Raw genomic sequence first — 23,177 nt, 5'->3', positions numbered from 1 at the left:
TGACTTTGGAGCTTAAGAACCCTGTCAGTTAGCAGCTATATGGCAAAAAAAAACAATGTATCTCTGAGGAATAGCTAGTAAGATACATTATTATTATGAGAGAAACAGTCACAAGTCACACATTAATAATGCCAACCCAGGTGAAGGGTTTTGGTGTTTTTTTTTATAATTTCCATATTTAATAGAAACGATCCTTTTAAGGCCACTTCAAGTGCAGGAGTCGTTTCCAATATGAAATTACAAGCAATCAAAATGCATTAATTATTCACATGCCTGTCCCATATGGTTACACTTAGAAATTAGCCTCTAACCCCCACACAGGCAAGACACAATATCACTGTGCCACTGTTGATTAAAATAATTGCTGGTAATTATCTGAGCTTTCTGAGCATTATTTTAATGACAGTCTGTGCAGATAGAAATAAGAAAGAAAGAGAGGGGAAGAGACAGGTGAATGCAGTATCAAATTAGATCTGCCCTTGTCTCTCACCATGTCCGGCCCTTCCCTAAGCTCCTTCTGTTTCAGATAGACACAGCTTTATTACTGTGTGAGAAGGAGAATGTATTTTATGCCTCAAATGATTCCTAAATATATGTGTATGTGCGTGTGTATGTGTGTGTGTGTGTGTGTGTGTGTGTGTATGAAGAAGTGCACAACATTAAAAAATAGCCAGGCACATCGAAACCCTCACAATGTGATTGAAAGTCAAAAAATAAAATGTTAGTTGCAATAAACAGGAGACCCAAGTCATGAATTTGTTGGACAGATTTGTTCAGGGAAATAAAGACAAAAAATCGAAACTGTCAGAAGTGAGCTGCAATGAAAAGGAGAGAACCAAGTAGAAAAACCTAAAACTGGGAACAATCCCGAGGTGAGGTCTGGGGGGGGGGGGGGGTCAGGAGCAGCGTGGACACGGTGCAGAGAGGACGTGAACCGGGAGCGGGTCAGGAGCCGGCACCCATGTCACACACCGGGACAAGGGGCGGGAGTGCAGCCTGGGTGCAGAGAGGAGGCGTGGAGCCAGGATGCCCCTGACTTAGAACAGTGGGTCATATGGGGCGTCCAAATCTCATAGTTTTCTGTTTAGCAAGAAGGCGTTGTCACGGTCTCTCTGGGTTGTATCTTTACAATCATTTCCTTTTTCTAATTCTGTTACATGACAGGTGAGGCTGTGGGTTAACTGTGTTGCCCAAAGTCACAGAAGTTGAGGGGGGGGGGGGGAGGTGGAGGTATTCCCCATTCCTGGGAGACTCTCCTCTCCTCAACTCAACAGACAGATGCTGTTTGCCTATGGATGCAAATTAACTAAGGCCTGACCAGTCCACCTCTCGGGCCACATCTTCCTTCACTTTGGGGAATGGGTCACTGCATCCTCAACTCTAAAGTCCCAGGACAAGAATAAAAAGGGTTTTAGCCCAAACAAGCCCAATGTCATGACAGAGTGACCATAAAACCTACTCCACCTCTTCGCACAGCCTCCCCTTCCCGACGGCCCCCCTTCCCCATGGCCCCCCTTCCCGACGGGCCCCCCTTCCCGACGGCCCCCCCTTCCCGACGGCCCCCCTTCCCCACGGCCCCCCTTCCCGACGGCCCCCCTTCCCGACGGCCCCCCCTTCCCGACGGCCCCCCTTCCCGACGGCCCCCCCTTCCCGACAGGCTCCCCCTTCCCGACAGGCCCCCCTTCCCCATGGCCCCCCCTTCCCCATGGCCCCCCCTCCCCATGGCCCCCCTTCCCGATGGCCCCCCTTCCCCATGGCCCCCCCTTCCCGACGGCCCCCCCTTCCCCATGGCCCCCCCTTCCCGACAGCCTCCCCCCTTCCTGACAGACGGCCCCCCCTTCCCGACGGCCCCCCTTCCCGACTGCCCCCTCTTCCCGACAGGCCCCCCTTCCCCATGGCCCCCCCTTCCCCATGGCCCCCCCTTCCCCATGGCCCCCCTTCCCCATGGCCCCCCCTTCCCGACAGCCTCCCCCCTTCCCGACAGGCCTCCTCCCCTTCCCGACAGGCCCCCCCCTTCCCGACAGGCCGCCCCCCCAGGTTGCCCCCCCTTCCCCATGGCCCCCCCTTCCCGACGGGCCCCCGTTCCCCATGGCCCCCCCTTCCCCATGGCCCCCCTTCCCCATGGCCCCCCTTCCCCATGGCCCCCCTTCCCAACGGGCCCCCCTTCCCCATGGCCCCCCCTTCCCCATGGCCCCCCCTTCCCGACGGGCCCCCCTTCCCCATGGCCCCCCCTTCCCCATGGCCCCCCCTTCCCGACGGTCTCCTCCAGCTGCAGGGACCCCTCCACGCTGCTCTGTCCGGGGTAAGGACACTAAGGGTGCTTGCCTTCACCTCCTGGCTGGGCAGTGACAGTGACCAGCTGCAGAGGGGCCCGGGCAGCAGCACGCGGCTGCCCTCTGAACTACCCCCTCCGGCTCCCTTCCCGAGGGCCGGTTCTTACCCTTGATCCGAGGTCCAGGGTGTCTGGACATAGGTAACAAGGGTCAGCCTATCCACCAGAGCACGATATCTTCCTCAAAGCCATGGGAAGCCCCAGATTTACACATGGGAGTCCCAGCTGTGGCCCCCAGGAGATAACGGCACTCGCTTGAGCCAGCCGCACCCCTGGAGCACTTGGGGTGACAGTGCAGACACAGGGTGAGGCACCAGGACAGTGACGTCACAGTGCACATGGCAGCCCCCGAAAACGTCAGAGGAACTCCACGTTGACCAAAGAGGGGACAAAAAGCAAAAAGGTGTCGCTATCCCGGCAGACCGGGTCACTTCCATGTGGCCGCCTCTGTCCCCGCAGGCCAGGGAGCTGGCGGAACAGCCCCGCGGGCCGGGGGCATTTTTCAGGGACAGCGTTAGGCAGCCGTCTCGAGTCTGAGCTTCCAGCCGGGGTCCCAAGCCCGTGGGTCCTCCTCGACCCAGGAGAGGACGGGCTGACTGGCGGGCAGCTGTCCTGAGCCAGAGCCGTTGAGAACAGAGCAGCACCGTGTCCCTGCTCTGGCTACATCTCCACATCTCTGTTTCTTTTCACACAGAGGTTCAGCTGTTTTGCCAGAGAAGACGGGAAAAGACTCAATAAAAGCACAGAGTCAGCAGGTTTACCTAGGGAGAACGGTGCTCTGTCCAGCGAGTGACCGCCCGGATCCCCGAAAGGGCCGTCTGCACCTCACAGCGCCCCCTGCCCCCCAAGCCGTGAAGGTCACGGGAGCCCAACAGGCACCTGAGTCTTCTGTTCTCATCAAAACCAGGCAGGCGGTGAGCTCTGCAACTGGATGTGGGAGACTCCGCTCAACTGGGTCATTTTCTGACCTCCGTGTTCTGCCGTAAGGTCTGGATGCACTAAATTCACCATTTTGAATTTTCTGGCTCCTTAAATAGTCACTGTTTAAACAAACTCATGTTTTCTGTGTAGAGAAGTAGGAGAGTTCAAACCCATTAATCAGCTGATGACTCTTCTAATGAGGACCAAGGTGTGGGGGGCAGCTTAGCAACATGGAAGGGGCTCAACCTGCCTGTCTCCACCTCCCTCCGCCTGTCTGTCCCCCCGCCTGACTCTCCCCACCTGTCTCGCCCCCCCCGCCTGTCTTCCCCCCCGCCTGTCTGCCCCCCGCCTGTCTGCCCTCTGCCTGTCTCCTCCCCGCCTGTCTACCCCCCCGCCTGTCTCCCCCCCGCCTATCTGCCCCCATGCCTGTCTGCTCCTCTGCCTGTCTTCCCCCTGCCTGTCTGCCCCCCTGCCTGTCTGCCCCTCCGCCTGTCTCCCCCCCGCCTGTCTGCCCCCATGCCTGTCTCCCCCCGCCTGTCTGCCCCCTGCCTGTCTGCCCCCATGCCTGTCTCCCCCCGCCTGTCTGCCCCCTGCCTGTCTCCCCCCGCCTGTCTGCCCCCTGCCTGTCTCCCCCCGCCTGTCTGCCCCCTGCCTGTCTCCCCCCGCCTATCTGCCCCATGCCTGTCTGCTCCTCCGCCTGTCTGCCCCTCCGCCTGTCTCCCCCCTGCCTGTCTCCCCCCGCCTGTCTCCCCCCGCCTGTCTGCCCCCCGCCTGTCTCCCCCCCGCCTGTCTACCCCCATGCCTGTCTCCCCCCGCCTGTCTGCCCCCCGCCTGTCTCCCCCCCGCCTGTCTGTCCCCCCGTCTGCCCCTCCGCCTGTCTCCTCCTCCGCCTGTTTTCCCCCCCGCCTGTCAGTCCCCCCGCCTGTCTGTCCCCCCGCCTGTCTGCCCCTCCCCGCCTGTCTGCCCCCCCGCCTGTCTGTCCCCCCCTGCCTGTCTTCCCCCCCGCCTGTCTGTCCCCCCGCCTGTTTGTCCCCCCCGCCTGTCTGTGCCCCCCCGCCTGTCTGCCCCCCCGCCTGTTCGTCCCCCCCCGCCTTTCTGCCCCCCACCTGTCTGTCCCCCCCGCCTGTCTGCCCCCCCACCTGTCTTCATCCCCACCTGTCTGCCCCCTCACCTGTCTGCCCCCCCGCCTGTCTGCCCCCCCACCTGTCTGCCTCCCCGCCTGTCTCCCCCCCCCGCCCACCTGTTTGCCCCCCCATCTGTCTGCCCCCCCACCTGTCTACCCCTGAGGCCACATGGCCCCTGAGAATGTGGACGGTGGTCTCGTTATCTTTCCCCTCGCTCAGTGGTTTTCAAACATGAGTGATCACCCAATAACGAGGGGGCTGGTTTACTATGCAGAAAGCTACAGCTCCTTTGGCTTTTCATGCTGAGGAAAAGCCTGAGAATCTGCATTTTAATTTTTTTTAATTATTGATTGATTTGAGAGAGAGAGAGAGAGAGAGAGAGAGAGAGAGAAGAAGGAGAGAGAGACATGAATTTGTTGTTCCACTTATTTATGCATTATTGGTTGATTCTTGTATGTGCCCTGACCGGGGATTGAACCTGCAACCGTGGCCTATCACGACAATGGTCTAACCAACTGAACTACCCAGCCAGGGCCAAGAATCTGTATTTTAAATGAGTCTCATGGCTAATTCTGCTGCAGGTGGCCCAAGGGACCACTGTGGGGAACTGACCTCAGGACACGTGACAATGAGACTCATTGACATGTGACATCTCCTTGGACATAATTTGAGAACCAGAAGGCCAGTGAAGGTGACACTGGTCATGGCGATGGCCTTGAGCCTTCTAAAACGCACACGTGGGAAAGAAATTTCAAAATCTATGACTTTTGCGAATGCTTGAGAAGCGCCATATTTAAGTAGGGCGTCTGGAGGGAGATCTCAGAGGCAGCAAACACGCGGTTTCTTGTTGTTAAGTGTTGATGGGCAGGCACGGAGCCACCCAGACTCAGTCCCCCAAAGGTCCCTCTGTCTGCTGTCCCCCCGGCATCGACCCCAGCCCGTGGCATTCACTGACCTGGCTGCAGCCCCCCGTCGTCGTCTTGTCCAGTTGGGTCAGAGCTGAGTCCCAGGACACCGGTCCTTAGGGTCTGGCCTCTTCTCGGTAGGAGAACGGCCTCCATGCTGCCGCTCGGCCCTCGCAGCTCCAACTCCTGCTGTCCAACCGTGAGCTGTGCCCGTGAGCTGTGCCCGTGAGCTGGGAGCCTGCCTGCTGCTTCCGCCACGTGTGCTGGAAGTGGAATAAATGAACAGAATTGGGGAGACAGTTGAAGTTTTTGCCCATAAGTGCGAAGAGAACCAGACAGTCCAGCAGGAAATGAGCTGACGGAGACGCGGGACGACGTCACAGCTCGTCCTGACCGTGGGGCAGGGTCCAGCAGGAAGTGAGCTGACGGAGACGCGGGACGACGTCACAGCTCGTCCTGACCGTGGGGCACGGTCCAGCAGGAAGTGAGCTGACGGAGACGCGGGATGACGTCACAGCTCGTCCTGACCGTGGGGCAGGGTCCAGCAGGAAGCGAGCTGACGGAGACGCGGGATGACGTCACAGCTCGTCCTGACCGTGGGGCAGGGTCCAGCAGGAAGTGAGCTGACGGAGACGCGGGATGACGTCACAGCTCGTCCTGACCGTGGGGCAGGGTCCAGCAGGAAGTGAGCTGACGGAGACGCGGGATGACGTCACAGCTCGTCCTGACCGTGGGGCAGGGTCCAGCAGGAAGTGAGCTGACGGAGACGCGGGACGACATCACAGCTCGTCCTGACCGTGGGGCACGGTCCAGCAGGAAGCGAGCTGACGGAGACGCGGGATGACGTCACAGCTCGTCCTGACCGTGGGGCAGGGTCCAGCAGGAAGTGAGCTGACGGAGACGCGGGATGACGTCACAGCTCGTCCTGACCGTGGGGCAGGGTCCAGCAGGAAGTGAGCTGACGGAGACGCGGGACGACGTCACAGGTCGTCCTGACCGTGGGGCAGGGTCCAGCAGGAAGTGAGCTGACGGAGACGCGGGACGACGTCACAGCTCGTCCTGACCGTGGGGCAGGGTCCAGCAGGAAGTGAGCTGACGGAGATGCGGGATGACATCACAGCTCGTCCTGACCGTGGGGCAGGGTCCAGCAGGAAGGTCCTGACCGTGGGGCAGGCACCTACAGGAGGCGCTGGCCAGGCAGAGCTCAATATTTCTCTCTTTTGATACATTTAGTGATGTAAAATATGGTAAAATTTGCCCACTTTACCCGTGCAATGCAACGAGTTTGCATAAATATATGCAGATACGCACCCACCACTAACATCACGATTTAGAACATTCCCAGGACCCCCAAAATGTCCCCCCTGTATATTTTCCATTAACCCTCCCCCCCCAAGTGGCTCCCATCAGGACCTCTTTGCTTCTTCCTGTGACAGCTTTGCCTTTTCGGAGTTTCATATAAAATGAAATCACACGTGGTATCTGTCCTCTTTCGCCAAGCAAGACGCTCTTGAGATGCATCTCAGTAGTAGCAAAGACCCGTAATTTGCTGAGGAATACCACATTTTTAGGAAAAGAAAATAATTTCCCTTATGCATTCACCCGTGGATGGATGTTTGGGTGGTTTCCATGCTGGAGTGTTAACACTGGTGCTGCTGGGAACATTCCGGCACAGGTCTCTGTGTGGAACCGAAGGTCAGAACGCTGGGCGAGATGATCAGACTCCATCCTTTCCCAGAGGGGGCGCCCGTCACAGGAGGGTTGAGCAGAGGAGGAGCGTGTGGCGTGTGACTTGCCTGTTCACACACCACGGCTCACACTCACGTGGCAGCGCCGACCACCGATGGCAAAGGAAAAGCCGGACCCCTGAGGAGACAATTGCTAAAACCTGGTACAGAGAGCAGGAAGCTGTGACCAGATGACAATTGTTGATTTCACACAAAAAATAGCACCAGAGGCAGCGAGTAAAACGAAGTTGCATATATAGATTGTCGTCTATATCCCACGTGGTACCTCATTCTGTTTCGAGTCCGTGAAACTGTTCAGGGTAGTGTCACGGCTAAAAAAAAAGAACTTCTTCTCAATTCAGCCAAAATGATGCAAACATTGTCCGAGTGACCTTTCAACAAAGCCGTTGTGAACTTCTTCCTTGAGGAGGTAGGATGAAGAATTGTTTCAAAGGGGCTTCTTCCTGGACTTCAAAGCATACTAACCGCCACACGCTCGGCTTTATTTTCTGAAATCCGTGGCCTTGGAGGGCCTCGGACACTGTGTCTTTCAATTACTTTCCTTATCTGCTTCTCCTCCCATAAAAGATAACACGGCCCAGAGCGCGTCTGGGACGTTCTGAAATTCTTATCTCTGAAACGGCACCACGGCCGTCCGGGAAGATGGGTCGCGTCGTTGTGAACGTGACGCCGCTGTGAACAGTCGACTGCACCCACGCTTCCTCCCTGGTGATTTACGATAGTATCCTCCCCACTCGGCGAGGCAGAGGAGCTCAAGAATGGCTGTGGTTCGCTCACTGCGTCTCAAGTATCCTCCCCACTCGGCGAGGCAGAGGAGCTCAAGAATGGCTGTGGTTCGCTCACTGCGTCTCAGAAGCTACGGTGTTCTCAGTCTCTCCAAACCTGGAAAGGCCACCGTGACGTGGTGTTTAATCAGAACACCGACTTCTCTTGGTGGAGATGAAGTCAGAGTCGGACACGGAGTATTGCCCTGAGACGACTCCGGGAACCCCAAATGCAAGCTGGGTGGGAGACTGCTCCTCTCCACACCTGAGCTCAGGACAGAGCCGTAGGCGGAGACCACATTGGGTGGCCTGGGTGGCCACTGGGTGTGGCCAGGTGACACAGTCCTTGCCGATGGAACTGGAAGAGAAGGGAGATGGCCACGTCTCCTGGGTCAACCTGCTACTGACCTGGTCCACACGCTGTCCTGACTCTTTCTCTTTCCGCTGGCCGGTCGCTGATAGAATTTTGAAAGCCACTTCCTTGAACTCAAAGAGCAAATCTATAGCCTGAATTCCTTTATCTAGACCTTGTCTGAGAGAGAGAAAAAAACAAACTGATGATTTTAAGCAACTGAGTATTGGATTAAAAAAACACAGTAAAGCTCCTAGGCTAGTCCGTGTCATCACAGGAAAACCAGTCGTGGGAATTACTGGGGAAGATTCGCACACTCTGATCTTAATTCTGTATCTCAGGTGTAGGCACTGGTGCCTCCTGGGTGTCTATCGACGGACCTACCCTTTCTCTCTCCCTTCTCTGTGGAAACAGACTCGCTGGGCTCAAGCCCACACAGACAGACGGGGAGTGGGGCGGAGAGGAGTAGGGCTGTGGTGAGCACTGGGGCACACCAGACCCCCCCCCCCCGAGCACCGAGCACCGTGCCGCACTGCCCGCCTGCGGGCCTGGACTCGCGGACGGAGCACGCTGGCCCAGCACACTCAGCGGCAGCCACGTCCCCACTCGCCCAGCGAGCACGCCACGCAGCCACAGAGCCCGTCTGTCATCTCTAAACTGGACCCTCTGGAGCCCCTCTGCCCAGGCTGCCGCGCTGTGACCCGGGTGGAGTGTGTTTGCTGCAGGGAACTGGAGACTGTCACCCAGGGCGGGCTCTCACCGTGAGGGGCAGGGAACTGGAGACTGTCACCCAGGGCGGGCTCTCACCGTGAGGGGCAGGGAACTGGAGACTGTCACCCAGGGCGGGCTCTCACCGTGAGGGGCAGGGAACTGGAGACTGTCACCCAGGGCGGGCTCTCACCGTGAGGGGCAGGGAACTGGAGACTGTCACCCAGGGCGGGCTCTCACCGTGAGGGGCAGGGAACTGGAGACTGTCACCCAGGGCGGGCTCTCACCGTGAGGGGCAGGGAACTGGAGACTGTCGCCCAGGGCGGGCTCTCACCGTGAGGGGCAGGGAACTGGAGACTGTCGCCCAGGGCGGGCTCTCACCGTGAGGGGCAGGGAACTGGAGACTGTCGCCCAGGGCGGGCTCTCACCGTGAGGGGCAGGGAACTGGAGACTGTCACCCAGGGCGGGCTCTCACCGTGAGGGGCAGGGAACTGGAGACTGTCGCCCAGGGCGGGCTCTCACCGTGAGGGGCAGGGAACTGGAGACTGTCACCCAGGGCGGGCTCTCACCGTGAGGGGCAGCGTCCCCGGGATGAGCGGGAGGGGGGCATGGTGATGGATGGAGACTCGGCTTGGGGCCGGGGGTGCACACACACTAGGGTCTACAGGTGATGGATTGTAGAATTGTACCTGAAACTCGTCTAATTTCGTTAACTGGTGTCGCCCCAATAAACTCAATTATGAAAAAGTCACCGGGAGCCTGGCAGGAACACAGGTGGTGGTGAGCGACCCCAACCTGAGAGGCTCTGACCTCTGAGGTCTGGGGCAGGGCCATGGAACTTCCCCTGCTAACCCTTCCTTCTGGTTTGGGGTCACATGTGTTCTTTTCTAGTTTCTGAAGATGGAAGCTCACCTTACTGGTATGAGATCTTATTTATTTTTAAATTTCCATTTAAAAAGTCTCCATTTACTTGAGAGAGAGAGAGAGAGACAGAGAAGCATTAACTTCTTGTTACACTCAGTTGTTCCATCTAGTTGTGCCCTTATTACTTCCTTCTCATATGCGTCCTGACCGGGGATTGAACCTGCGACCTCAGCATGCCAGGAGGATGCGCTATCCACTGTGCCACCCAGCCAGGGCCAAGAGCTTTCTTATTTTAAACATAGTTGTTTGTAACTACAAATTACCTTCTCAGTGCTGTGTAGTGATTGCAACTGTTGTATCTGCTTGATAGATTGATCCATATTTTATCATTACAAAATTTCCATCTTTGTCTATATTATCCGTTTTGCCTTAAAATCGAGTCTAGGTGATGGCCGCCCGCCACCCCTACTCTGTACCTGTGCAGACCTCAAGCTCAGCGGAGGTGAGAGGCCGGGGGATCTCAGGTCCCTCTCGGGCTGCACGCAGCCCTGAGCACGCACGCACACACGTGGCCTTGCGTGGCCACAGCCTTCCGGATTCCCAGGTGCGTGTCTGAGCTTCTCAGAGCCCCCGGGCCCTCCATTCCCCACATCTCCCACTCCTGCTTTGTGGTTAGCTTATATTTTGCTCCCAACTTGGGGTCAGGCAGCCGCAGTGTTGACAAATTGGTGCTAATTGTTCTAAAGGATGACCTGCAGGGAGAGGCTGCTCACACACAGGGAATGGCTAAGCAGGCGAAGAACTGACCAGCCCCGAGGGGGGGTTCCCCAGGGAGCCGAGAGGGGGTTCCCCAGGGAGTCGAGAGGGGGTCCCCCAGGGAGCCGAGAGGGGGTTCCCCAGGGAGCCTCTGAAGGGGTTCCCCAGGGAGTTGAGAGGGGGTTCCCCAGGGAGCCGAGAGGGGGTTCCCCAGGGAGCCGAGAGGGGGTTCCCCAGGGAGTCGAGAGGGGGTCCCCCAGGGAGCCGAGAGGGGGTTCCCCAGGGAGCCTTTGAGGGGGTTCCCCAGGGAGCCGAGAGGGGGTTCCCCAGGGAGCCTCTGAGGGGGTTCCCCAGGGAGCCGAGAGGGGGTCCCCCAGGGAGCCTCTGAGGGGGTCCCCCAGGGAGCCTCTGAGGGGGTCCCCCAGGGAGCCGAGAGGGGGTTCCCCAGGGAGCCGAGAGGGGGTTCCCCAGGGAGCCTTCCAGGGCCCGGGTAGGAGCAACGCTCAGAGGTGGGACTTGGGAAGAACTGCAACCTGTCTTTTCTCTTCAAGGGGCAGTTTGGTTCCTAGTTTTCTCCATGATTGCAGAAAGCGTGTGTGTGTCTGTGTCTGTGTCTAAGATAACCATGTTGCTGGAAAAGGCAGGATGAGAATAAAGCCAGTTAAAATGATAACAAAACTCAGGTCTTACCGGGTGTCGTCTGATATTTTTTGGGGGAAATGTTTCCCATATTATTGCAAGCCTTTGCTTAATTTTTAAATACTGACTAGTTGGTTTTCCTCGTTTTTATCTCTTATGGAGAGAGGTTTCACAGGTCCTTACTCGACCTCCCTCAATGACAGTGTTTATCAAGTAAACTTTGTGTGTTTGTACCCAGAAATCAGATCTTAAAACCTGCAGAGGCAACTAGAATATCATTTTATACAGGTGCTTAGGAGGAAGGAAAAAATGAGATAGGTTTTCTCCTGATAATGAGTAATAATTAGCCAGCTTCCTTCACAAAACTGACTGCTATTTCTGGCTATGTCTACATTTCAATGGCATAGTTATCCAGATTACATTTCTGAGACTTAGTTAAAGCAATTCGTTTTTGTTTTGTTTATTCAGTGAGAGGAGGGGAGGCAGAGACTGACTCCTGCATGGGCCCCGACTGGGATCTACCCGGCAAGCCCACTAGAGGACGATGCTCTGCCCATCTGGGGCGTTGATCTATTGCTCAGCAACCAAACTCTGAGGCAGAGGCCACGGAGCCATCCTCAGTGCCTGGGCCAACTCACTCCAGTCAAGCTATGGCTGAGGGGAAAAGAGAGAGAGAGAGAGAGAGAGAGAGAGAGACAGATAGAGAGAGAGAAGCAAGAGGGGGAGGGGTGGAGAAGCAGACGGGTGCTTCTCCTGTGTGCCCTGACTGGGAATCGAACCCAGAACTTCCACACGCCGGCTGACACTCTACCACTGAGCCAACCGGCCAGGGCCTAAAGCATCTTTTAACTGTTGGTCATACTGGTCATTTAAATTTTTCAAGACTGCATTCTCCTCAAGTGTTTAGCTTACGCTTCCCCCAAGGCAGCCACGAATAAATGCAGATCACAAACAGATGCGTGTTGAGTAATTGCTTCTTAAAACTGGAATGATGTCCACGACACCCTCTTCTGCTTTGCCCGAACATCTCACTTTTCCCAACAACATGCTTCCTCACGTGGTTAACTATATCCTTCCCCAGACGTGTTTCCTTTACGAAAAGGGAAAGAACTGATTTCACCTTCAATTTCACAGGTCCCGTGGCGGCCTCACGCTACTTTGTAACAGTGGTGCTTCTTGGAGAAGCGAGGTGTGGCTTTAAGATATTTGAGCCTCATCCTACAAGCCTGAGCTCTGTGAGTCCCCCTGTCACCCCCGCCTTATTCCCCGAACTCCTCTGCGTGGCCATTCTGACATAATTTTCTCAGGGTGCGCTGTCAGAGCTCGTGATTTCACATTGTGTTCGCCGTAAGTAGCTCCCATTCCCTGGAACCACTTTCAGCCGCATGGCACTATTGTGTTTCTTATCAGCGAGCTGCAGACGGGTCCGAGCATCCCTGGTGAAAATTATATTCCCTGGTTGAGAAATGTTCTAGCTTCTTCGGAAATTTAGAGGATACCCGTGAGGTTTGGGACTTAAAAAAACAAAAACAAAAAACCCACAGCTATACAATATCTTAGTTATTCCAGTTCCCCAGTGGCATGTAATAAAATTATAATGGCAGCTTAAAACTACATTGCATAGGCGACCCCGTTGAAGATGGACAGCTTAGCGTGATTCTTTCCTGTGGCCGTTTTACAAGTTATTTCCTATCTCAGTATCACCAGATGGCAATATTAGCACCAACGGCCTCTCGTGCCTTGGATTTCATCTGTGGGTTTTTTTTAAAAAGACTAATGCATTTGACAGTTAAGCTTTTCTTACAGGACTCTCTCACGTTGGCCGACTCCGGAAAGCGCGGTGCCCATCACGCCGGCAGAAAGGAGGTTACCGCGGGTTGTGAGGCAGACGATGAACTGTGCCCTTCTCTCTCATTCCCACGTGTTCTCTCTCCCCTTGTGTGGACCCCTCCGGTCGGATTTCAAACAGACCCCACTCAAAACCCGTCTTGGAGAGAAAAGAGTGGGAAAAGTAAAGGAGGGAAAACCATCTCCTGAACTCAGTTCTGTTCCTCCTCCTGCTCCAAACGCCGAGTCCCCACCTTGCTCTCCACAACCAAACTTCTCAAAAAAGAGTTTCGACGCCCCATGTCTTCACACACCCGTTCCCCGCAGACCCGAACAGGCTCCGCCCCCACCACCCCGCGGGGGCCGTCCCCTGGAGATCGCCGCTGACCTCCCCGAGTGGCTCCCACTGTCTGAAAGGGTCACTCTCCCGTGGCTGCTGGGACGGGCACCGCTGAAGTGGCGATGTATCAAATGAGGGTGTGTAGGTAGCTTTTCTCTCGTGCACCTTTCTCCAATCATGTACCTCATGTACAAAAACCACATGCCCAGCACCCGCCGTTAAAATCCAAAATGTAGCAGTGAGTCCATTAATGATAGGCTTTGCCTCCTAAGGACTCTGGGGACAAATGTAATCCTGTTAGGGAGGGAAGGCAGGTGGACGCCCCAGGAGTCGCCTTTGTAAACCCGGAGCTACAGTGTTGCCGCATTTTGACAAAACAAGTAACGACTTTCTGTATTTTGCCCAAAGGCTAAACTTCTAGTGAAAAAAATAAAAATAAAAAGAATCGTGGAGTGCACACTGAGTGAAATGTGTAAACGGGTGGGGAGCTGGATTGCTCAACCGTCCCGTGCATCCTAACCGAGATGAATTGCTTGTTTACATGCTGAAATGGAGGATCAAAGTACCGTGTTCTTTCCATCGAAATTGCTGCTACATTTAAATTGTCACGCACGTGCCCACACATGATGTTGTTGTAAGAATGATGAATAATTCGGCCTGACTCACGGCAATTAAATATCCGAAAGGGAAAAAGGGGACAGGCGTGACAGTGAATGATGAGTGGGTTTTATTGCAGCAGTTGTGTTACTGCTGAAATACCACGGTATGCTGTGTGTGTGTGTGTGTGTGTGTGTGCGTGTGTGTGTGTGTGTGTGTGTGGAGGGGGGGTGTTCCTAGTTCAGGAGTTTATGAAAAATTAAAATTCTAACTTCTGACTGCTGGAAGGGTTGCGGGCCCACCTGTGTGTTCCTGTCGGCAGCCCGAGATGAAGACTTCTTTCCATCCTCACCAAGGGAAACGGTGCGAGGGGCACAGATGTGTGGTACTCTGCTTGCTGCAGCTGATGCTGATGTCACACACCAATGTGGGACATACCCAAGAGTCAATTAAAACCTTTAAACAATGAACTAGGGGCCCTGGCCGGTCGGCTCAGTGGTAGAGCATCCACCTGGTGGGTGGAAGTCCTGGGTTCGATTCTCGGTCAGGGCACATAGGAGAAGTGACCATCTGCTTCTCCACCCCTCCCCCTCCTCTTATCTCTCTCTTCCCCTCCCACAGTCGTAGCTCAGTTAATTCAAGAGCGTCAGCCTAGACGTTGAGGATGGCTCTGTGGAGCCTCTGCCTCAAGTGCCAAAAATAGCTCGTTTGCGAGCAACGGCCCCAGATGGGCAGAGCATCGCCCCCTGGTGGGCATGCGGGTGGATCTCGGTCCGGCACATGCAGGAGTCTGTCTCTCTGCCTCCCTTCTTCTCACTTTAAAAATAAAAATTCAAATTAAAAAAAAAAAAGAACTAGGAAGATCTCACACCAAATTTTAAAAAAGACAATGAATATATAATGACATCACACTGTGAGAGATGTTGGAAATGAGCTAACACAGACTTTGAAGCATTCATGGAAAAAAAGGAATGCTTCAGCTGCCTACTACAAAAAAACAACAACAACAAATAAAAACACTTGAAACAAATTAAAAATAAAGAACTCCAGCCAAGAAATACTCTCAGCAAGGAAACATAAAAAAGCCATTAGGAAATTTAGAAGTGGGAAATAGAATAATCAAAATTAAATGCTCAGTGGGTGAGTTCAACATCATAATCTAAGGGACGGAGGACAGAGCCAGTGAACTGGAACACGCAACAAAAGAAATAACTGGATTTGAATAACAGAGAGGAAACAGCTACACAAACGAGAGAAGGGAGCCTCGGGAGCACGCGAGACTACGACAGAAAGATCTGTCACTGTGTCATCGAAGTCCCCGAGCAGGAAATAGAGGGTGGACCTCGAATAGTGCTTGAAATCATAACTGCTGAATCTTCCCTGATTTGACAAGATTCACAAACCGACAGGTTCAAGAGCTGTGCAAACCACACATAGTACAAGCCCAACAAATTTTATAAGACATCATAATTAATTTTCTGAAAACTTAAAAAAAAACTAAAAAATCTTTTTTTGAGGGAGAAACAGAGACAGAGAGAGGGACAGATAGGGACAGACAGACAGGAAGAGAGAGAGAGATGAGAAGCATCAATTCTTCATTGTGGCACCTTAGTTGTTCATTGATTGCTTTCTCATATGTGTCTTGACCAGGGGAGGGGGCTACAGCAGAGTGAGTGACCCCTTGCTCAAGCCAGCAACCTTGGGTCCAAACTGGTGAGCCTTGCTCAAACCAGATGAGCCCGCGCTCAAGCCGGTGACCTCGGGGTTTCAAACCTGGGTCCTCTGCATCCCACTCTGACGCTCTATCCACTGTGCCACTGCCTGGTCAGGCAAAACTAAAAAATCTTGAAAGCAATCAGATAAAAAAAATTATTTTTTCTACAGGTGAAAAACAATTCAAATGACAATAAAGTTCTTATCAAAATCTAAATAATCTATGGGTCAAAGAGGAAGTTGCAAGGTAAATTTAAAACTACACTGAACCAGGACTGACCCGTGGTGGCACAGGGAACAAAGCTTCAACCTCAAATGCTGAGGTTACCTATTCAAGAGCCTGGATTAGCCCGGTCAAGGCACATACTAAAAGCAACTCCAAGTTGATGCTTCTTACTCCCCCCTTCTCTCTCTCTCTCTCCCTCTCTCCTCTCTCTAAAATCAATAAATAAAATCTTTATTAAAAAATTAAAAAAATACACTGAATTATACAAAAATTTAAAATACAACTTATTAAAATCTGTGGAACACAGAGAAAGGAGTTTTGAAAGGAAAATGTATTCAATGTAACGCTAAATGCATACATTAGAAGAATTGTCTCACATCTACCATATCCCTTCAATAGCCTAAAAGAAATGGAAAAATAAAATCAAAGCAGCCATAAATTGGAAAAAATAATAAAGATAGAAATGGAAATCAATGAAACCCATGACAGAAAACATTCAGGGAAAATCAGAGTAGGTTCTTTGATAAGATCCATAAATGCCACAAACCCCACAGTAAGACACACAAGGAAAGAAGGAGAAAAAACAAGTGACTGGTAGAAGGAATTCAAAAGAAAAATATTAGAGTTAATTCCATGATCAAGGACACAGATACATTGGCCAACTTGGACGAAATGGGCCACTTCCTTACAAAACACAAATCACCCCACTTCATCCACTATGAAACAGATCATCCCTATCAATCTCTAATGTTTTATTTGTGGTTTAAAATAAATAAATAAAATAGATCTCCAGGCCCAGATAATTTTAAAGGGAAATGCTACAAAACGTGTAGAGACCGACTACTAATACTGATTCTATACAATCTCTTCTACGTTGTAGAAGAGGCAGGAACATTTCTCATTTAATATCTGATATTATAAAGCGGAAGTTACCCTGATACAAAACCAAAAAGTGCAGATAGTAAAACTACAGGTTCATATCCCTCACGAGTACATATGCAAAATATTTTGAATATTAACAATTAAGACTCATGACCAAGTGTGGTTTATTTCAGAGGTGCAAATTTAAAACAGTCAGCAGGATCCGCTGAGTCAGCACCCTTAAAAAGAGAAGTCACATGATCATATCAACTAATGCAGAAACATGCATCTGATTAAGTCTGAGACTCATTTATTATGCAAATTGTCATAAAAAAAATAAGAAAAGGGAAGTTTCCTCAACCTGAAAAAAAAAACCTCTATACATCCTGCAGCTAACTTTATACTTAAATATGAAAGAGTAAATGCCGTCTCCTTCAGGTCAGGGACCAGGGAAGGGTGTCTACTTTCAACTATTATGTTGCTTAGTCTTAGAAGTTCTAGGCAGGCCCTGGTCAGTTGGCTCAGCAGTAGAGCGTCGGCCTGGCGTGCAGAAGTCCCAGGTTTGATTCCCGGCCAGGGCACACAGGAGAGGCACCCATTTGCTTCTCCACCCCTCCACCCCTCCTTCCTCTCTGTCTCTCTCTTCCCCTCCCACAGCTAAGGCTCCATTGGAGCAAAGATGGCCCGGACGCTGGGGATGGCTCTGTGGCCTCTGCCCCAGGCGCTAGAGTGGCTCTGGTCGCAACAGAGCAACACCCCAGAGGGGCAAAGCATCACCCCCTGGTGGGCATGCCGGGTGGATCCCGGTCGGGCGCATGCGGGAGTCTGTCTGACTGCCTCCCCGTTTCCAGCTTCAGAAAAATGAAAAAGAAAAAAAAAAAAAAAAAAAAAAAGAAGTTCTAGTCAGTGCAATAAGACAAGAAAAGGAAGCAAAATGCATCATATCAGAAAGGAAGCAATAAAATTGTTATTTGCAAATATGTCTACGTGGGGGCAAAAAGGAAATAGAAAATCTTAACAGAAACTAGAAATAAATTTTGGTTGTGTCTACATGGAAGATTGTCCACATAGATTATCTACATATATTTCTAAGAAATATACAAACCAAAACAACAATAAAAACTCCTAGAACAGGCCCTGGCCGGTTGGCTCAGCAGTAGAGCGTCGGCCTGGTGTGCGGGGGACCCAGGTTCAATTCCCGGCCAGGGCACACAGGAGAAGCGCCCATCTGCTTCTCCACCCCTCCCCCTCTCCTTCCTCTCTGTCTCTCTCTTCCCCTCCTGCAGCCAAGGCTCCATTGGGGCAAAGATGGCCCGGGCGCTGGGGATGGCTCCTTGGCCTCTGCCTCAGGCACTAGAGTGGCTCTGGTCACGGCAGAGCGACGCCCCGGAGGGGCAGAGCATCACCCCCTGGTGGGCAGAGCATCGCCCCTGGTGGGCGTGCCAGGTGGATCCTGGTCGGGCGCATGAGGGAGTCTGTCTGACTGTCTCTCCCCGTTTCCAGCTTCAGAAAAATACAAAAAAAAACAAACAAAAAAAACAACCTCCTAGAACAAATAAGTGAGTTCAACAAGTCTGCAGAAAAAAAAGTGTAAGCATATGATATCAACTGCAATTCTCTATAATAGTGGTGAACATATGAATATTAAAATTTAAAATACAACACCATTTGCAATCATTCAAAATAAAAAAAAAAACCACTTTTGTGTAAACCTAACAGAACGTGATGGACAGGGGTCATAGGAGGAAAGCTATGCATTGCTGAGAACAGAAATCAAACAAAATCTAAAATAATGGAGATGTCTACCATGGATTAGAAGATATCATAATCTAAGTACTAATTCTCCACACAATGAAATACAGGGTCAAGGCAATTCCTGTGAAAATCCAGCCAGATTATTGGCAGATATGGATACAATTATTCTGACATCTATCTGAAAAAGCAACTAGAACAAGTTTTGAAGAAGAAAAAGGGTGGGAGACTCAGAGCACCCAATTCCAAGACTTCTTACATAGATCCACATGGAGACGGTGGGGTCTGGGAGGGTAGATGCCCAGACCCGTCACAGAGAAGCAGACCCACACAACGATGTCCGACTGGTTTTTTTTTTTGTTTTTTTGTTTTTTTGACAAAGATGTAAAAGCAATTCAATGAAGGAAAGATGGTCTCTTCAACAACGGTGCTAAACAAGTCATTGCACCTCTATAACTGTCCCCCCCCCAAAAATATCATGCCAAGTTTTACACCTTACATAAAAGTTCTCATAATGGAGACAGTCTTCAATGTAAAATATAAAATTATACAACTTTTAAAGAAAAAAAGAGAAGAAAATATTTGAAAGCTAGGGGAGGTGCAGGAGAATTTATTTGCAAACCACGTACCTGGCAAAGACCTAAGTAGTTCATGTACAGGAACCATCTCAAAACTCAACAACAAAAAAATCCAATTAGCCTGACCAGGCGGTGGCGCAGTGGATAGAGCGTCGGACTGGGACGTGGAGGACCCGAGTTCAAAACTCCGAGGTTGCCAGCTTGAGCAAGGGGTCACTCATTCTGCTGGAGCCCCCTGGTCAGGGCACACATGAGAAAGCAATCAATGAACAACTAAGGTGCTGCAGTGAAGAATTGATGCTTCTCATCTCTCTCCCTTCCTATCTGTCTCTCTCTGTTACTGTCACACACACACAAAAAAAAATCCAATTAGAAAATGAGGCAGAGACATCATCAACCATTAGGAAACACAAATTTAAGCAATCATGAGAAATCACTACACACCTGTTCAAAAAGGCCAAATTAAAAAATTTGTGACACCGTACACCATGAGTATACAGGGACACTGGGTCACAGAAGCACTGTTTACCAAAAATGTTATGACCACCCTGGAAAATAGCTTGGCTGTTGTTTAAAAACAATTTTTGCAATTGTCCTAGGACCCAGGGTTATCGACCTATGTATGTATTTTTTTCTCAAAAACAAAAAGGAAAGAAAAAAAAAAAGAAATAAAGACCTATACTCACAGAAAAACTCTACACAGATGTTTACTGCAGCTTTGTTCACAATCGTCCCAGACGGAAAACAACCCAGTTCTCTTTCCATGACAAATGGTTAAACAGACTTTGGTATTTGGTACATCTACTTCATGAAATGCTACTTAGCACTGCAAGGGGGGGGGGGGGGGGCAGAATAAACTAAGAAAAAAATCCCCAAGTCCTCCAGGGCTTTGGAGAATAGATCTAGGGCTGCCAGGATCCCGGAGTAGATGGGGGAGGAGAAGGGAGCCTTGAAAACGTGTGTTTTCCACTGTGTCCGCGTTCCTAGCCTCGCTGGGGTGCTGTGTCCACAGATCTGCCGGACGTGACTCCGGGGACGGAGGGGCGAATGGGGAAGTAACACACAGTCTCTACGCATTCTTCCTTTCAGCTGTCTGTGATTATGCAATTATCTCAAAATGGAAGCTTAATTAGAACAAACAGTCCCATCGCCCTGTCCTCCTGCAGCGAGGCAAACTCCCACGAAAAACATCCATCCGGGTGTCTCTCTCCAGACGGCCGCAAACGGGGGGCGTCGACCCCCCCCCCCCCGGCCTCATCTGGTGTCGGCCCTCAGTCTCCCTTCCTCCGAAACCGATCCTCCTCCAACGGCTTGTCCTCGCTTTTTGCCTAATATTTGAAGATAGTCTCATTCCATTCTAACACATCTTTTTATTTTATGTAACAGATTGATACCATATATGTTTCATGTGAAGATGTTACTTCCAAATCAAACATTTTTTTTTCCCTCAAAATTATATTTAATAACGATGGAGACGGATCTATGTCTTCCGGCTCTAAGTCATGTGTAGGAATAACTCAATGAGAAACAATATCAATCTTTAAACAAATGGAAAGAAATGAATGTCACTGTAGGGAGACGGTGGTCTCCTTTTCAACAAAAACATCTTTCCTGGGGAGTGTGAACGTTGGCCTTCGTACGGCTGGGTTTAACGCAAGGATGTGAAACGCTCTATCTTTAACATCCACAGACCCTGGAACAGTGCCTGTTTCTTCAGCGCGTTGGGAGGAACAAATCAGAAAAGGCTGACAACATCCTCAAAATTGTGCATCACACTTACAGAGACACTTCTGTAGTATCTCGTTACGGATGGAGACGTCATCAGCTCCCCAAGCTATCTTTTTTACCTAAAAATCTGTTCTGTGAATAGAAAGAAGCACTTGGTCCCTTAAACACCATTTTTCTTTCGTTTCTTCTTGAATTAAAAAAATAAAAAGGCCTGACCAGGCGGTGGCACAGTGGATAGAGCGTCTGACTGGGATGCGGAGGACCCAGGTTCGAGACCCCGAGGTCACCAGCTTGAGTGCGGGCTCATCTGGTTTGAGCAAAGCTCACCAGCTTGGACCCAAAGTCGCTGGCTCAAGCAAGGGGTTACTCAGTCTGCTGAAGGCCCATGGTCAAGGCACATATGAGAAAGCATTCAATGAACAACTAAGGTGTCGCAATGAAAAACTGATGATTGATGTTTCTCATCTCTCTCCATTCCTGTCTGTCCCTATCTATCCCTCTCTCTGTCTCTGTAAAAATACATAAATAAATAAACAAACAAATAAATAAAGGAGGCTTGTCCATTAAAAAAAAAGGTCAGCGTTTGTGGAGTGGTGTCCAGGCGACCTTCCGCACGCCGGTCTGCCTGCCTCTTCCTGACCCTCAGCCTGAGAAGAGCCCTCACCGGGACATGGTCCTCCTCTGCATCACGCACCTGTGCGCCTCTGTGCGTCTGCTGGTTGCCTTTTCTCGCCCTTGATGGTCCATTCGCTCGCAGGCTGCCGGGATGGACGGTCTTGTGTTTCTACCCCATCCGTTGCTGTCTGATCCCACAGATGCTCGTTGAATAGGCTCCCTTTTCCCTACCCGGGGCTCCCCACCCCTCAAAGTTCCTGCTTTCCCACGTCCTCACCCCAATCCAGCTGTCAATCATGGCGCCATTGTTACATCCCGGCTCCACGGAGCCGACTCACTAGTCACAGCGTGCTTCCTGAAAGGCTCCCGCCTGCTGTCTGTCACCTTCTCCCTGTTTTCTCTGCTCCAGGCAGAAGGCTAATTTGTTTTCATCCGTCACTGCCAGATCGATGTTTTCTGAGACCCTCTGGTCCCTCACCCAGCCCTTTGAATTTTGTTGTGTGTGTGTGTGTGTGTGTGTATCTTGAAGAAGCTTTCTGAATTTTTAATTTTCTCTTTAAATGCAGGCATGCACCACAAAGTGACCTTTTGGTCAAGGATGACAGTCCCATAAGATTCTAACGGAGCTGAAACATTCCTATCTTAGTGACATCACAGCCATCGTAACATTGTAAACAATGCTGGAGTAGACAAGCCTATAGCAGATACAATTACAGACAGTACAGAACACTTGTGAATGATGATAAGAAACTATGTTACTGATTTATGTATTTATTATACATCGACTCTTCAACAATGTGGGAGTTAGGGGCACCGAACCCCACACACAGTCAAAATTTGTGTATAACTTTTGACTCCCCAAACACTTAACTATAGCTTCCCCTTAGTATTTGAGGGGAACTGGACCGAGGACCCCCCATGGACACCAAAATCCATGGATGCTCAAGTCCCTTATGTAACACGGCGTAGATTGATGGAGACAGTTGGTTCTCTGCATTTGCAGATTTTCAGCTGTGAATCAAAAATTATTCGCAATTTATGGTTGGTTGAATCCTGGATCAAAGCCCAGGGAGATGGAGCGCCCCCTGTGTGTTTGTTGAACAAAAAATTCAAGTATAAGTGGGTTCACACAGTTCAAATCAGTGTTGTTCAAGGGTCAACTGTATCACACCTTTTATTGCTATTTTAAAGTGCACTGTTTTTACTTATAAAAAAAATCTTTGCTGTTAAACAATTCTATTAACTTAGAATAATATTGAAATAAAGGATTGGGAATAAACGTTAACAAAGTAAATATACTTGCAGAAATTGAACCTCAAAATGAATATATTTGTTTTAAAAAAAAACCTGTTAAAAGTAATATGATAAATAGATCATTTAATTCAATGCTTTTCCAAATATATTTACAATTCATACATTTCCAAGGAATTTTTTCCTAATTAGACTTTATAAAAGTAAAAAAAAAAAAAAAAAACAACACTTTTCTACCTATAGACATTGGTTAAAATAAACTCGACTTTTATATACTTGGCAATTAGAATAAATTATTTTTGTTTTAACCATACCTACTCAAAGGGTTTTGTACTTTGTTGTTTTTTAATGTATTGGTGACATAAAAGATATTGAAAATGTTGATTAAAATCCATTTTGACTTATGGAGTTAAAAACGTGTATTTGAACAGGGTAAAATGTATTGGCACTCAGAATCACAGGTCCGAGAGAAAAATTGAACTTGCCCCCAAAATCAATCTCTGGTGCTGTCAATTGTTTTACTATTATGATTTATTGAAAGCATCATGTCCCCAACTCCAATACCCACAGCAACCT

The sequence above is a fragment of the Saccopteryx leptura genome, chromosome 4, assembly GCF_036850995.1.
Source record: "Saccopteryx leptura isolate mSacLep1 chromosome 4, mSacLep1_pri_phased_curated, whole genome shotgun sequence".
Classification (NCBI taxonomy): domain Eukaryota; kingdom Metazoa; phylum Chordata; class Mammalia; order Chiroptera; family Emballonuridae; genus Saccopteryx; species Saccopteryx leptura.
This window is presented reverse-complemented; position numbering follows the sequence as displayed.